We start from the raw sequence: 15669 nt of genomic DNA, 5'->3' as shown, positions 1-15669 counted from the left end.
GCTGGTCTTCTGGGGGAGGGGCCTGTTGCCGTGGTTCCCAAATGTCTTTGCTGGAGGCCGAATTGCCCCTCCATTGCCTATCCCGGCTAAGTAGTCTGCTCGAGTTTGCTCTCGGGAGCTTTTGTTCCCTGCAAGCTTTCCGTACAGCTTTGGAGTACAGAGTGAAAATGACGGCCTCCCAATCTCCACCCCGGAGGAGCCGAGAACTCGGGCCCCGCTCCTCAGTGCTCCCCCAGAGAAAAGCAGTTAGTCACTCCCATCTCCCCGGTCTCCGGCCGCACTCCATGCTCACCCAGCCTGTGACCGAGCATTTCTGTCTCTGGCACCTGACTCAGTGTGGAGTCTCCAAACCCAGCAGATCCTTGCGGTGCACTCCCGCACAGCTACTCCCAGGGGAGGAAGAGGAGTCTCCCTGGATCCACCGCTTGTTGGGTCCCTGATGGAGGAGCAGTGGCCCGACTATGCCACGGATCACAGTTTATGGCAACCCCAAGCTGAGAGCCCACCTCGGCTCCGTCTCTGCAGCTGGCTTCCCTGCTCTGATCCCTGGGAGCTCTGCCGCACTCAGGCACCCCTAGTCTTCCTGTGACCCTGAGGGTCCTGAGACCACACTGTTCCGCGAGGGTTCCACCCCCCGCTTAGCAACTGGAGCAACGTCCCTCAGCGGAGCCAACTTCTAAAAGTTCCATTTTTGTGCTCCGCGGCTCTATCACTTGCCAGAAGCGGCCGACGGAGGCCCCTCCCCCGCCGTCTATCCTCCCGAATATCGCCTCGGATTCACTTCTCCACACGTCCTACCCTCCAGAAAGTGGTCACTTTTCTGTTCAGAGAGTTGTTGCTATTCTTAAGTTCGTAGGTGTTCAGAATGGTTTGATCCCTTTCCAGCTGAATTCCTGGGACCAGACGAAATCCAGGTCTCCTACTCCTCTGCCATCTTGCTCCACCCCCCCTTCTATTTTTTAAGAGAGTTTAATATTAATTCTTTAAATGTTTGGTAGAACTCACCTGTAAAGTCATGTGGTCCTGGTTTTTCTTTGTTGGAAAGCTTTTGATTACTGACTCTATTTTTATCATGCTGTCTTTATCCAGAAAAGAAATATGGTTTGAAGTACTGTGAAGAATGTATCTATCTACCATTCTATTAAATATCAACTAAGGACAGGACAGTATACAATCATTAAATTTTATGAAGATAAATGCAGTCATTTTTTTCTAATTTAAGAGATACTACACTAAATAAAAATTTTAAAACAATCTATTTTTTTATAATTCATTCATTCAGCAAGTATGTGTGGTTTTTTAAAGTTTTTTTTTTTTTTTTTATTTTAGAGAGAGGATGAGCACAAGCAGGAGCGGCAGAGGGAGAGAGAATCCCAAGTAGACTCTGTGCTAAGCATGGCGCTGGATGCAGTGCTCAATCTCACAACTCTGAGATCACAGCATGAGCCAAAACCAAGAGTCAGATGCTCACCTGACTGCACCACCCAGGTGCCCCAGCAAGTATGTATTTAGTATTACTAAAAGCTAGATTCTGTTCTAAGGACCAGGGATGGAGCTATATGCAAAGCAAACCAAGTCCTTTGTCATCATGGAGCTTACCCTCAATTTTATCTAAGTGAATATTTTTGTATTGCCCACAAATGCCTAAGAAGTGATTTACAAATAGATATTTGTAGGAAAAGAGTGAAAGATAAGGCAGATAAAAGGTTTAGGTAAACCATAACAAACCAGAAATTTAACAACATATAATGATCATTTGTATGTTAGGTGCTAAGCCCTAGTCACATAATGCAAACTAATAAGAAAATATTTATTTTAGGCCAATCATAGTTTTGCTTAGGTTTGGAAACTGCAGGACTCATTTTTGCTTTGTGTAAAAATAACATGCTTGTCTTTAGCTTCACCAGTTTGGGGTGCAAATAACATATTTGAATCGTACTAGTTTGCTAGCTCAGTCTAGCATAATATTTAAACTCAACCTACATCTCTCAGTGTATCCTCAACAATTTGGAGGATTTCAGAGAGGGTTTCTAAAATGCACACATGTACTTATATTTTTCAACTAATACACCCCTCTTTTCTAGGTCTGCAACCTTCCTGAGAGGAGACCTATGTTGTTTCAAAACACAACTTCTCTCCCCACAGGTGCTCAACACCAATCTTGTGAGAGTCAGGGACAACTCTCATACCCGTCCCTTCATTTTCATTTCTCCCTTCCTCCTTCCAAGCATCTGTGCCACTATGTTCTCCTTTTTCCTTCAAAATTGGTCTCCCTAACTACTTTCTCACCATTCTGATTCTCCTTATTCTTTCTTAAAAAAATAAATTATCAAAACCCTTATGCATATCACCTCATGCCAATAGATGCTTGGAACCAGGATGTGTTACCAGATTCCACACACAGTCTCCTAAATGAAATCTAATTTTCCATAACAAGATTGCAACAGTCACTGAATTTTTCTAGGCATCACATTCTTCATCTTTTAAATCTCTGGTTTTTCTTCAACATAATCTTAAAAAAAATCATAAAAAGTCCTGGTTTTTCTTGGAAAAAGAAAATTAAATGAGTGTTTTAGAGAGTCTATTTTTGTTTCCAATTTTTAAAAATATTTTTAAAATGTTAAATTTTATTTCTACTTATAAATCTCCTTATGATTTCTCTCAGAGTGTTTATATTGCTTGAATATTTAATCTGTAGGCAGAAGGACTAGGATAATAGTATCCTATTATAAAGTATCCTTGTAGAATGATATAGATAGAGAAGGTATTCTGGAAAATAAAGAAAAGTATATGTATGTCAAGGCTATACATTTAGAGAAAGCAAATGTCTCTTCACCCATTTATGAGTTTCCCCCTCCAAAGAAGATTGCTGTTCTTGCCCAAGGAAGGAAAATAACTGGCATATTTGCTAAAAAGTTAATTTGTCACTGTGGCACATGGGGCTATGGGAAATGAAAATATTTATGTAACTGAAATATGAAGTATACAACTAAGAAAAACAATAAAGAACTACTAATCAGCATGAAACTTTGTCCTCAAATATTTATTTCTAAGAAGCTATGATCACTTCTGTGGTCCCTTGCAATGCCACCCACTCATGGACACTTTGAAATACCATGCAGATATCTAGTACTCTCCCCTATAGAACAGACTTAAAAAAAAAGTTCTTTAATCAAATCTCGTGGTACATCTATACTTCCTTGAAACTCTAAAGCAATAAGAAAGGGAGGAAGAAAAGACACAAATTGAACAAGAATTTATTGTGTTTAGGCCAGTAAAAATGTATGGCTTCTAGTTATTATTCAAACAAAAATAAAAGCCTATATATGTATTTTTTTCAAACTGGAAAAAAAGGTTTGGTTTGTTTTATGCATTTAATTTTACTAATAAAATTTCAGTGGAATGGTAAGCTGTAAACAATCACAATTTCAGGTTTTTCTCCTTGGGTGCTACATTGTTTTATTGCTTTTCCAATAAAAGAGAACAAAATATATTTAACATATTTTGTAAATATATTTTCAAGTTAAATTTATCAAAATTCCAATTAACTTATTATCTTGAAAGTGAATAAACATTATAGAGAGCAAATGCCTTATCTTTGTAAATATTGACACATCTAAAGAAATTAGAAACTACTGAATGAAATATAATAGGTTATATTATTGTCTGCAGCTTCAGGCAGTCAAATATTTTCTTTTTCTTCCTTTACCATTACTGCTTATTGCCAAAAGGAAATCAGTTATGTATCATTGGGGAAGATGTGAAATAAGAAAGATCATGTAATGAGAAAGGAGATACTAGAGTCTATGCTATTTGAGAGGTTAGTGCACATGAAACACCTTTAGGGGCACTTTTAACAGCTCTGTGATGCTGTGGCACATCATTCTGGGGTGTTATTCTGTGAGTGGGTTATCTGACTATCAGAGTAGACTTTAAAGTGGAGTTCTGTCAGATGGAGGAGCTTGTGCAGAAAGAATCATCCCTCGAGCAACCCTTCACACCTTGTACCACCACCATTCTGGGTCATCTTCATTCTGTGACTGAAAACAGGCCTCAAAATCTACTATAGGAAAGGATGAACAGGTAATTGTAGCAGAAAAATTTCAAAGTGAAATATTTTATAAATATATTGGTCCTATGTTTTATAAAGAAAAATAGCTCCCAAATTTGATGTGATTTCTACATGTTTTTCTCATTATTAATTTTTGGTGTACCACTTATAAAATCATGAACAGTGTCTTTAACTATTGAAGACATAGAGAAAGTAATGGTTAGCATTTTTGTTGTAAATATTAAGTACCATATATGGAAGAATAATCTAATATAGTACAAAGTATAAGGAAATTACTAATAAATGTTATTTTAATTTTTGGATTATTATATACAACATATATTTATTCCAATTTCAAAATCAGAGCATCTTGTCTATTATGTTGGTAACATGACTGATTTTTTTAAACATTTGAGTTGATAAAAATGATTTTTCTTCTTAGATAAATTAATAAACTATATCAAAACATTTCTTAATTTTGTGTTACCCTTGCATTTCTGAAATAATACCTATTGTTTAAAAATATATTACTGTTTTAATCTACTTCTGGAGGCTGATACTTCATTTAGTGTTTTTACTTTCATATTCATAAGTAAGCTGTAGTTTTAATTTTTGTGAAAAATTTGATTTTACACCCACATAATAGAAAGAATTAGAAATTTTCTTTCTTTTTTGATACTCTAGGAGAATTTTTAAATCATTCAAATCTTTCCTTTAAAAGATGGTAAAATTTCTCTGAAACACTCCATGTATTCTGCTTTGGTTAAAGTAAAGGAATTGTTCTGAAACTTTCTTTGAAGTCATTCAGTTCGGATATTCTATTTCTAGTCCCAGTTTTTACAAATTATATATTCCTAGCTAAATAACTTTTTAATGATGTTTTCAAATTTACTTACATAAAGGTGATTTAAAAGGTCTCTTATTATTTTCTTAATTTACTAGCTTATCTCTTAGCTTTCACTATCCTGGATTAATTTTCCTTTTTTTTTTTTTTGCCTTTAAAAATGTAGCTTCACGTCTTCTAGTTCAGAAAAGTTGCATTGAACCATATTAAATCGTATTATTTAATTTTTGCTTTATATGACTAGTGTGGTTTTCTCCTTTGAGGGGATGAATTATGCCATATTCACTGTTGTATTTGCTGTAATGTGCTGTCTCTCAGGAAGGTCAGTAGTTGATAGATCTCAGCAGTTAGTCCTCTCTGGGAATTTGCTCAGCTGAAAAGAGGTCCTTTACCCAAGCTTCATGCACCCATCCCAGTGCATCCTATCTCCAATTAATTGCGGATGCCAGTTAAGGTTTGATCCCCCACTCAAATTGTTCATTAATTTTGAATGGATATCCCAATTTCAGATTGCTCTATTGGTTAATCTGAAGCTTTCTTATGATTGCACCAGAGGACAAATTCTCCCTTTGTTCGTTCCTGTTTCTTTTCCTTCTGTCCATAAACTGATATCTTGACAGCACTCTCCAATAAACTTCCTGCATTCTAATCTCTATGTAAGCCTCAGTTTAGGACTGGCCAAAGTAAGCAGACACTACAATTTTTATCCTAGTGATGAATCACAGTATTAGTCATCAATTTCTACATAACAAGTTACTCCAAAACTTGGCAGTTTGTAACAACAACAAAAAAATGTGTTATCTCACACAAATTCTGAGTGTTAGGAATCCACAATCATCTTAACAATGTAGTTCTGGATTAGAGTTATCTCCTAAGGTTGCAGTTGAGCTCTGAGGCAGGACTTCATTCATTTAAAGTCTGCACAGAGGCTAATGGATCTGCTTCCAAGTTTTGCTACATGCTTGTTGGCAGGCTTCAGTTCCTCAGTGCCTCACCACATGAGCCACTCCACAGAGCTGCCTCAAGAAATGGCACCTGGTTCCCCCCCGAGCAAATGATCCAAGAGAGTGAGAGCTCAAGACCAAAGCCACACTCCTTTAAGAACATAACCTCAGAAGTGACATACTCAAAATTTCTGCCATAGTATATATAGATCCACAGTATATATGGATCTCTGAGAGCAATCCTCATACAATGTGGGGGGGACTACACAAGGGTGTGAATAATAGAAGGTAGCAGTCATTTGGGGCCATTTTGTAGGCTGGCTATAACAATCGCTCACCACAGGGCTGGTGCATTAGTTGCATGTTGCTGTGCAACAAATTACCCCAAAACTTAGTGGCTTATTATCTCACTTTTATTATCTCACGGTTTCTGGTCAAGAATTTGGGTCCAGCTTAGCTGGATTCTCAGCCTCTGAGTCTCTTAAAAGTTCAGTTATCTCAAAGCTCTACTGGACAGGATTTGTTTCCTAGATCACTAACATGGCTGTTGGCAGGATATAGTTCCTCATGGCTTGTTGAACTAAGGTCTCAGTTCCTGGTAAACTGTTGGCTGGAATCCTTTCTTATTTCTGTGCCATGAGGGGGCTTCTCCATAGAATACCTTATGACAAGCTGTTGGCATCACAGCAAGCAAAAGAGAAGGACAGAAAGAATACCAGCAAAAGTCACAGTCTTCTGTAACTCAGTCATGGAAGTGACATCCCATCAACTTGCCATATTCTATTAGAAGCAATCAGTAGGTTTATCCCACCCTCAAGGGAAGGGGATTATACAAGTATAAATACCAGAAATGGGGTCTTTGGGAACCACACTACAGCTGGCAATGTGTTACTCTATTAGAGCGGACGGGTGAAACAAAGTGAGCTGCAGGCACAGGTGGTTGTAAAATTACAAAAACTCACTGCTGGTGAACTAGAAGGTATACCTGTAGAAGGTATAGACAATTATAAATCAGTCATTTGAAAAATATGGAAGATACAATAATAAAGATAATGGAAATGAATGATTGTTGCTGGAGACAACTGATACTTGGAAGAGAGACAATGTAAGGCTGGAAATAATTAACTGTCCATTAAAGACTATATACAGGAGCTGGTGGGCCTGCCTAGCAGCATATAAATCATATCTCCTGCAGCTAGAGGGCAAAGAAAATTGAGGGTCAGCTCTGTAACTTAATCATAGCATTAACAGAGCTCCAAAGATAGTCAAATACCCAACCTATACAGACTTGTTAAAGGAACTTGAGGGGAAATAACTGAACCCTTTAACATGGGAGAGGGTTATCTGGGTTGAATAACATTTGAGGATGCGTCTTTAAGCAAGTAATGTTGAAAGCCTGGATGTAACTGGAGGGATTTCTGAGCAGTGTCTCCCACGGAGTAGCAATCCCACTGCCTGCCATGCCAGCAGTAGGTCTTTAATACTATCAGCATCAAGTTGTCTTTTCCAATGCAGTGTCTCCAGGTGGTGTGCCATCTTCAGTAAGTCCTAGTCAGCAAGCATCACCTTTAAGAGTAAAAGCTTAGGAGTGATTGGCATGTCACCAGCTAAGAACAAGATAACATTCTCAAGAAGGAAAATGGATCAGGAATTCAAGGAGGAAAATGGGGTTATATTGAAGACAAACTATGTCAATCTTCTTCCCAATTTCACTAGCCATTACTGACAACCAGGGTCTGAGCAATGTCTAAAAGGAAGTTCAGAAACCGGCTCAAATGTCACCATTGCCAATTCATTGTATTTTTCTGGGTCTCAGTGACCTTGTCTGTGAATCAGGATATTATTTTCACCATGAACATTCTCAGAGGTTCAGGAAACCATTTGTTTAGTGTAAAAGTTAGAGTCTTAGTATAGAAACAAAGAAAGCTATTGCTCAAATGTTCACTTACAGAAAATGGGGGCATGTGTCAGAGAAAGAGTGCAGTATCTGAGACAAGTTTTGAAACATGTTAAAATAAAGGTGAGCAAAGGTTACAGAAGAATGAACACAGGAACACTCTGAAGACCACCAGTGTTAACCTTTTCCACCTGCTCACTAGGAGGATGCATTCACATTTAAGAAACTTATTTGTACTGCCTTCCTATTTTGTTGTAATAGAAGGAAAACATGCATACAAATGTAAGCTCCAAATAATCACTAGCTGCCAGCCCCCAGAAGCAGGCCCCAGAGCAATGCTCTAACCCTCTCCATTGAGCTGGGCAATGAGGCCCCATGATACTCATCTGTTCACTCTTATCAGGTCACAAAGTCTTAACCTCACCAGAGAGTCTTGCCCCTAGGCTTCTCCTCAAGTTTCCTGGTCCAGGCATCCACAAAGTTACACCTCTGGTCACCCAGCTCCTTCTCTTTCCTATCTCACTGGACTGCACAGCTATTCCCTAAACTTTTCCCACTCTTGTTATATACCATTAACTATATCCTGCAAAGTAAGTCTAGTTGTAAAGGAAGCATTTCACCTTTTGTTGTACTGTGGTGGTAAAAAAAAAAAAAAAAAAGAAAGAAGAAAGAAGAAAGAAGAAAGAAAGAAAGAAAGAAAGAAAAAAAGAAATAAAGAAAGAAAGAAAGAAAGAAAGAAAGAGAGAAAAGAAAAATGACAATTTCTGTAGTAGAAGGATCTGAATCACACAGAACTATAGTAACTATTCTAATCAGAGCCATTAATTATGATAGATTATAAATGAATTCATCTGGCCTTGCACCTCTAAAGTGCTCTTAGAACCCCTAGGAATAAATCACTGGAGTTTAAAGAAACAAATACTTCTGAAAGAACATTCGTAATTTGTACCATTCCCTTTTTATTTCCAGACAGTACAAGATGGAAACCACCATCTTAATATCAAGTTGTTCCAAGGGTGAGGAGGCAATTTCTGGTTGAATCCCTCTTTGAAGGCTTCCCTTTTGGTGATTGTATTAGTTTGCTAGAGATGTCATAATAAAATACCTCAAATTGGGTGTCTTCAACAACAAAAACTTACTGTCTCAGAGTTCTGGAGGCTGGAAACCCCAAATCAAGGTGTCAGCAGTGTTGGTATCCTCTGATGGCTATGAGAGAAAAATCTATTCCTGTGGATGTATAGATATGTATATCTCCCTGTAAATGTGTGATTTAATTTTTGAAAGTATCTTTCTACACAATAGATAAAACAATATCCATTTACTGTGGTGAGACAGACCTATGGCTGTAATAGAAAAAGATATTCGACAGGGCAAATGAAACTTCTGATTTTAATAGCTAAAACCTCATGAATACTCTGTTCCTTTTGATATAACACATGAAAAATTATAAATTACTTTTATTAACTATTATTTTTACTTTCATAAACCGTTTGTTTAGATCAACTGATAAAGAGCCAATAGTTTGTTCTTCTTTTCTCACTGGCTTAATTAAACCAATGAATTATGTGGATGCCATGAAATCATGCAAACCTAATGCATATATATATATATATATATATATATATATATATATATTTAAAAGTAAAGCCTGCTTAAAAATTCAGTTTAATAAACAAAGCCATCCCCTTACATTTACACCTGCTTCATGTAAATTACCTAAAGAACAAAGTCAAGAACTGACTAATAGACATCCAACTAATAAGTGTGTACCACATGAATTAAAGTTCTGATTTCAACTTAGATGATACTCTTAGAATGCTGATAACACTGTGTGAAAAGTACTGGTAAGTTAGATATTATTTTAAGATAGGAAAGTATTAGGGAATTCAATATAGGATGCTATCAAATTTAATTAATAAGAGGGTCCACTTTTAGCCACTGATTCTATTTGTTAAAATTTATCCTGATATTTAAATGTATAAAGCAAAGCCTAGTATTTACTTTCCTCGCTTCTCAGTTACACACATTTGTTCATTTTAAATATTTCATTCAACATATTTGCTAGAGTGTGCTCTCTAACTTAATGGCAAAATGAGGTCGAACCTCATTCTTAAAAAAAATTTAAAGATTTTATTTATTTGAGAGAGAGAGAAAGCACAAGCAAGGAGGAGCAGAGGCAGACTCAGACTCCTCGCTGAGCAGGGAACCTGACACAGCTAGATCCCAGGACCCTGGGATCATGACCCGAGCCGAAGGCAGCCACTTAATCGACTGAGCCACCCAGGCAACCCAAACTTCCTCATTTTTATATGGGCTCATATAAACTGTTGCTTAAACTACATGCTCCCTAAACTACATTTCATAAACACCTGATTATTAATGAGGATATATTCTTATTCTTTTCCCTTAACACCATAATTATAGAGGGATGCTACAACATTTAGAGTTATAGCTCTCCTATGTAAAGTGGCTATTTTATCCTTGGAACAACGCTATCAGTTTAGATTCTTGAATTAAAGGCAACAACTTAAATTCTTGAATTAAAGGCAACGCTATCAGTTTAGATTCTTGAATTAAAGGCAACAACTTAAACAACAACTTATCTAACAACATATTAGATGTCTTTAAAAAAAACAAATAATAAGATAGTCAGTTTATGTAAACAAAAGTCCAGAAATAGGTGTGAAAAGTTTTGATCTGAAGATTAATGGTCATCAAGGTATCAAATGTAGTTTCTGTGGTTCTCTCATTTCTATACTTTTTCATGTGTTGGTCTCATTCACACACTGGTCCTACTCAGCTTAACAAACACCAGTGTGGACTCCCTAGTCCTTATGTCTAGGCAAGTTATCCTCAACCCCATTATCTAGAGGCCTAGTGGACATCTCTTTTCACAACATCTATGGAAAAGAAAAGAAACTTTATTCCCAGATGCTGTGACACTGTCTCTTCATGCTTTATTGGCCAAATACAATCATCTACCCTTTTCTTACTGGCATAATCTAGTTGGTTTAAAGTAGTCTGAGTTAGCCACACAACTAAAACTAGAGTCCATTTTATCCAAACAACTTCTCTGAGAACAAAGGAGAGGATCTCAAGAGAAATCTGACAGCATCAGAATGAGCAAATGGATACTGAGTATGAAAACTATAAACATCTACTCACAGCAGGTATCATCACCTTCATTTAGTAGATGAAAAAACAGAGGGAGATGTGGAGAGATTAAAGCTATCCTTGTAACTAGATACTAGCTAGTAAGTGACAATAGACTATGGTTTTGTAGCTGAAGATCTCTTCTAGAGAGATCTTTCTAGATTTTCAGCTACAAAACCACAATCTTACAAAAGTCTTAGAAATATTAAAGCTTATGAGACAGAAGGGCACATGTTGTGATGAGCACTGGGTGTTATATGCAACTAATGAATCGTTGAACACTACATTAAAAAATTTAATTTAATTTAATTTTTAAAAAAGAAATATTAAAGCTTACTTTGTCAGCTGATATAATCTTGGATGCAGGTATGTTTCTATTAAAAAATCCGCTTATAAGAAAAAACATTTACATATGTTTATTTTATAGCTACTGCACAATTAATTATTGACTCTTATATGGTGTTGATAGTGGCCCAAATTAAGTATTTATGCCCAGACTACACAAAAACACTACCATGATCATCATCAGACACCAGAAGCCAGGTACCAAATTCTGAATGTATTCAACATAGACAGTATTTGTCATTTGTTATCGAGAACTTCAATCTGATAGTATAATGGTTCCACATAGGTTATATTCCTTAAAATGTTCTCTGCTGAAATTTAGATGCATATGTGAAAATAACACAATTATGCTAAGAGAATATATAGTCTTGTATATTTCATACAATGGCATCTTATGCTCCTTTTGTTAATAATTCTGCCATTACGGGCTCTACATCATCCAGTTCCAAGTGATTCTACTAAAAGTTTCTACCATAAGCACCACTTTCATCTCTTCACGAATTTAAAAAACTAAAATTTGGGGCACCTGGGTGGCTCAGTTGGTTAAGCAACTGCCTTCGGCTCAGGTCATGATCCTGGAGTCCTGGGATCAAGTCCCACATCGGGCTCCCTGCTCGGCGAGGGGTCTGCTTCTCCCTCTGACCCTCTGACCTTCTTCCCTCTTGTGCTCTCTGTCTCTCATTCTCTCTCTCAAATAAATAAATAAATAAATCTTTAAAAAATAAAAAAATAAAATTTATAGCCCCACTGCCTCTGGAAACCCTGAGATCACAACACACGAGGCAGGAAGTCTGTTAGAAAGGCAGATGAGAGATTTACCTCACATAAAGCTTTCAAACTGGTAAAGCAACATGAAATTGGAAGCACATTCTTTTAAGGTATCAATTAATTACAACCCTTCCCCCCTTAGTATTCTGAAGCAACTGAGAAATTGACACAGGAACCACCTGAAAAGAAAAACAACTCCTTGATTAAAAGTAATCACATTGCGGGGCACCTGGGTGGCTCGGTTGGTTAAGCGACTGCCTTCGGCTCGGGTCATGATCCCGGAGTCCCGGGCTCGAGTCCCACATCGGGCTCCCTGCTTGGCAGGGAGTCTGCTTCTCCTTCTGACCCTCTTCCCTCTTGTGCCTTCTGTCTCTCATTCTCTCTTTCTCAAATAAATAAATAAAATCTTAAAAAATAAAGTAATCACATTGCAGAATGCAGCTTAAAACCAGGATTAAGATGAAACTTCTTGTGCCCAGTTCCCTTCTTTAATAATTGAAAAGCTGGAACTACAGATCGGGGTCAACTAGACTTGCCCAACCAGCCACAGACAGAAAAAGCTTGAGGGTTCCTGTCTAGCAGAAGCAAGCTCTAACTCAGCTGCATAAAACATGGAGGAAACTGTCAAGGGGAACTCCCCTGGTTCTTTTTATGACCACGTATCAGGAAAGGGAAAGAGCTGAGAACAAACAGAAGAGACTTGTCCCTAAGTCTCATAAACGAACAAGGAAGAAAAAGTTTTCCTTTAATAGGCTTTTCTTTCTGAGAAGGGAAAAATCCCCTCCCCTCTTTAAAAACTAAAACACATGCCATCCCAAACTGCTACTTGTATCAGATCAATGAGAAAGTCTCTTGAGAAAGGCCTCCTGTGTAGGTCTTCCTTTCTGGAGATAAGAGTGTGACCACTAAGAGACGAGCTACAGGGCCAAACTGTTCCTTTCTGTGTCTGGCCTCTGCCACTTATCAGCTATGTCACACTGAGCAAGTAAACTGTCCATTCCTCAGTTTCCTCATCTGTAAAATGTTCAGTCATAATACCTCCTTCACAGAGTTGTTGGAATATTTAAACGAAGTAATCTGTGTAAGGCACATACTGGCATTACCTGCCAAGAGTAAACTCTCCAGAAATGTTGACTGTCTTCCTTAATATAGTACTCCTGTGGGTTCTATCAAAGAAAAACAAGTCAGGACTTAGTAAGGAGACAATTTTCTTCAAAAGGATTATTGCAAGGAAGAAAAGGGACTATTGCAGCGGGGAGAACACTGTGCCTACAATTCTGCAACTATCTCAAATCAAACCAAACATTTTTAATTTAAGAGGATAAAGAAAAAGCAAACATATATAAGCAGAATCTTTGGAGGGGAAACTGAACAAACAAGGGGAAATGACCAGTGGGGTCTGACAAGAAAAGGGTCTCACTGTGTGGTTAGTTGACTCCCAGGGAAAGCTGATTAGAAGGCACTTGGTTCAGACCACTATAACAAACTATCGTAGATGAGTACCTTAAACAAGAAACACGTATTTTTCATAATTCTGAAGGCTGGGAAGTCCAAGATTAAGGTGTCAAAAGATCCATTGTCTGGTGAGGAACACTTCCTGGCTTGTAGATGGCTGTCTTCATGTTGTATCCTTACGTGGTAGAAAGCAGAGAGTGAGAGCAAGCTCTCAAGTCTCTTTTTATATGACATTAATCCCATTCATGAGGGCTCCGTCCTCATGACTAATCACCTCCCAAAGGCTTCACCTCCTGATACCATCACACTGGGGATTAGAATTTCAGTATATGAAGTGGGGGAGGGGGTTGGAAAAACCATTCAGTCCATGGCAGGAAACTTCTACTTTTTTGTGCAGAGTTCAGGACCTGTAGGAAAGAGAAGCCTGACTAAAATTTCATCAAGCAAAGCAGAGGATAAGAAATCATCCACTGTAATACTTGGTCAGCTCTAAGTTATCCAGTTTCAAGTGATTCTATTCATTCTGACTTTACAGCCTAAGCCTTTCTGTTGTTCAGTTTGGGTACCTCCTTTGTATTGTAGAAGCTTTGTGCTTGTTTCTAGGACAAGCTGGGTATCCACTGGTTTCGTCCATGATAGTGGCAGCCATGTTGAAAACATTCTCCACTGGGTTTCCCACTGGATTGTGAACAACACACCTATACATGCCACACAAGTCATTTTCTTTCTTGACCATCCCACTGAAACTATATCCCCGTACTTGTGGAATGATAATCTTCAGTAAAGTGTCCTATTTCAGTTCTAGTTTTGTGAGAAGTGAAGAAGTAACTTCAACTTGTCATACCCCAAAAGAGCATTGCAATAAATTAGGTTCTTCTCAGTTTTCTCTGAGTAGGCGCCTAGTGTTACATCTTTACTCTCTCTCACCTGGGATTCTCCTGCATATTCCATAGGATGAATGGAAGAGATAGCTTAGTGGAATATACATGTTCATAACACACACTTCATCTTTTCTTTGCCCTAATGTTGGAATTTCTTACTTTAGCCAGACACATCAGTGTTCTTGTGAGAAACTAAATAAACAAGTAGATAATGGCCAGAACATACATGGCAACAGAACTCTGACTCACAACTTCTCCAGCAATTAGTCCAGAAAATCAAACCATACCTTTGCAGCAACGTGCCCAAATGATAAGGATTTGGTCAATGACTGTCATCTTCCCTAATTTTTGCTTCCAACTCAGGAACAATGAGAGAAAACCAAATATACTGTTCAAACTAATCACATAGAATGTCCTAGCTTCTAGTTAGACTGCCTGCAGCTTCCTCATTCTGTAAAGGAAAACTTGCACCAGACACTAGTTAAAATGTCAAGGAAGAATTTATTCAAGACTATTTCAATAGAGGTCAAGACTATTGAGAGAGAGGAGATTGAACTGAACTGTTGAAACAAAAGGTGTGAGGATTTTTAAATGGTCGAATGAGCTACAGGAAAAATATTGGAGGAATTGAATAGAAGGTAGGCCAATGTGATTAGTCCATCTGTGTTTACTAATCCTTATCAAAGATAAGCTCCTACTCTCCCACAGAAACTAGGAGATGGGGCCCCGGGCTTTCTTTCTTCTTTTTTTTTAATAATTTTTACTGTAATGTTAATCACCACACATTACATCATTAGGATTTTTTTAATTTTTTATTGTTATGTTAGTCATCATATATTACATCATTAGTTTTTGATGTAGTGTTCCATGATTCATTGTTTGTGCATAACACCCAGTGCTCCACGCAGAATGGCCCTCTTTAATACCCATCACCAGGCTAACCCATCCCACCACCCCCTTCCCCTCTAGAACCCTCACTTTGTTTTTCAGAGTCCATCGTCTCTAATGGTTCGTCTCCCCCTCCGACTTACTCCCCTTCATTCTTCCCCTCCTGCTATCTTCTTCTTCTTTTTTTTTTTCCTAACATATATTGCATTATTTGTTTCAGAAGTACAGATCCGTGATTCAACAGTCTTGTACAATTCACAGTGCTCACCATAGCACATACCCTCCCCAATGTCTATCACCCACCCACTCCATCCCTCCCACCTCCACCACTCAAAGCAAACCTCAGGTTGTTTCCTGAGATTAAGAATTGCTCATATCAGTGAGGTCATATGATACATGTCTTTCTCTGATTGACTTATTTCACTCAGCATAACACACTCCAG

Source organism: Zalophus californianus, chromosome 13, assembly GCF_009762305.2.
Source record: "Zalophus californianus isolate mZalCal1 chromosome 13, mZalCal1.pri.v2, whole genome shotgun sequence".
Classification (NCBI taxonomy): domain Eukaryota; kingdom Metazoa; phylum Chordata; class Mammalia; order Carnivora; family Otariidae; genus Zalophus; species Zalophus californianus.
This window is presented reverse-complemented; position numbering follows the sequence as displayed.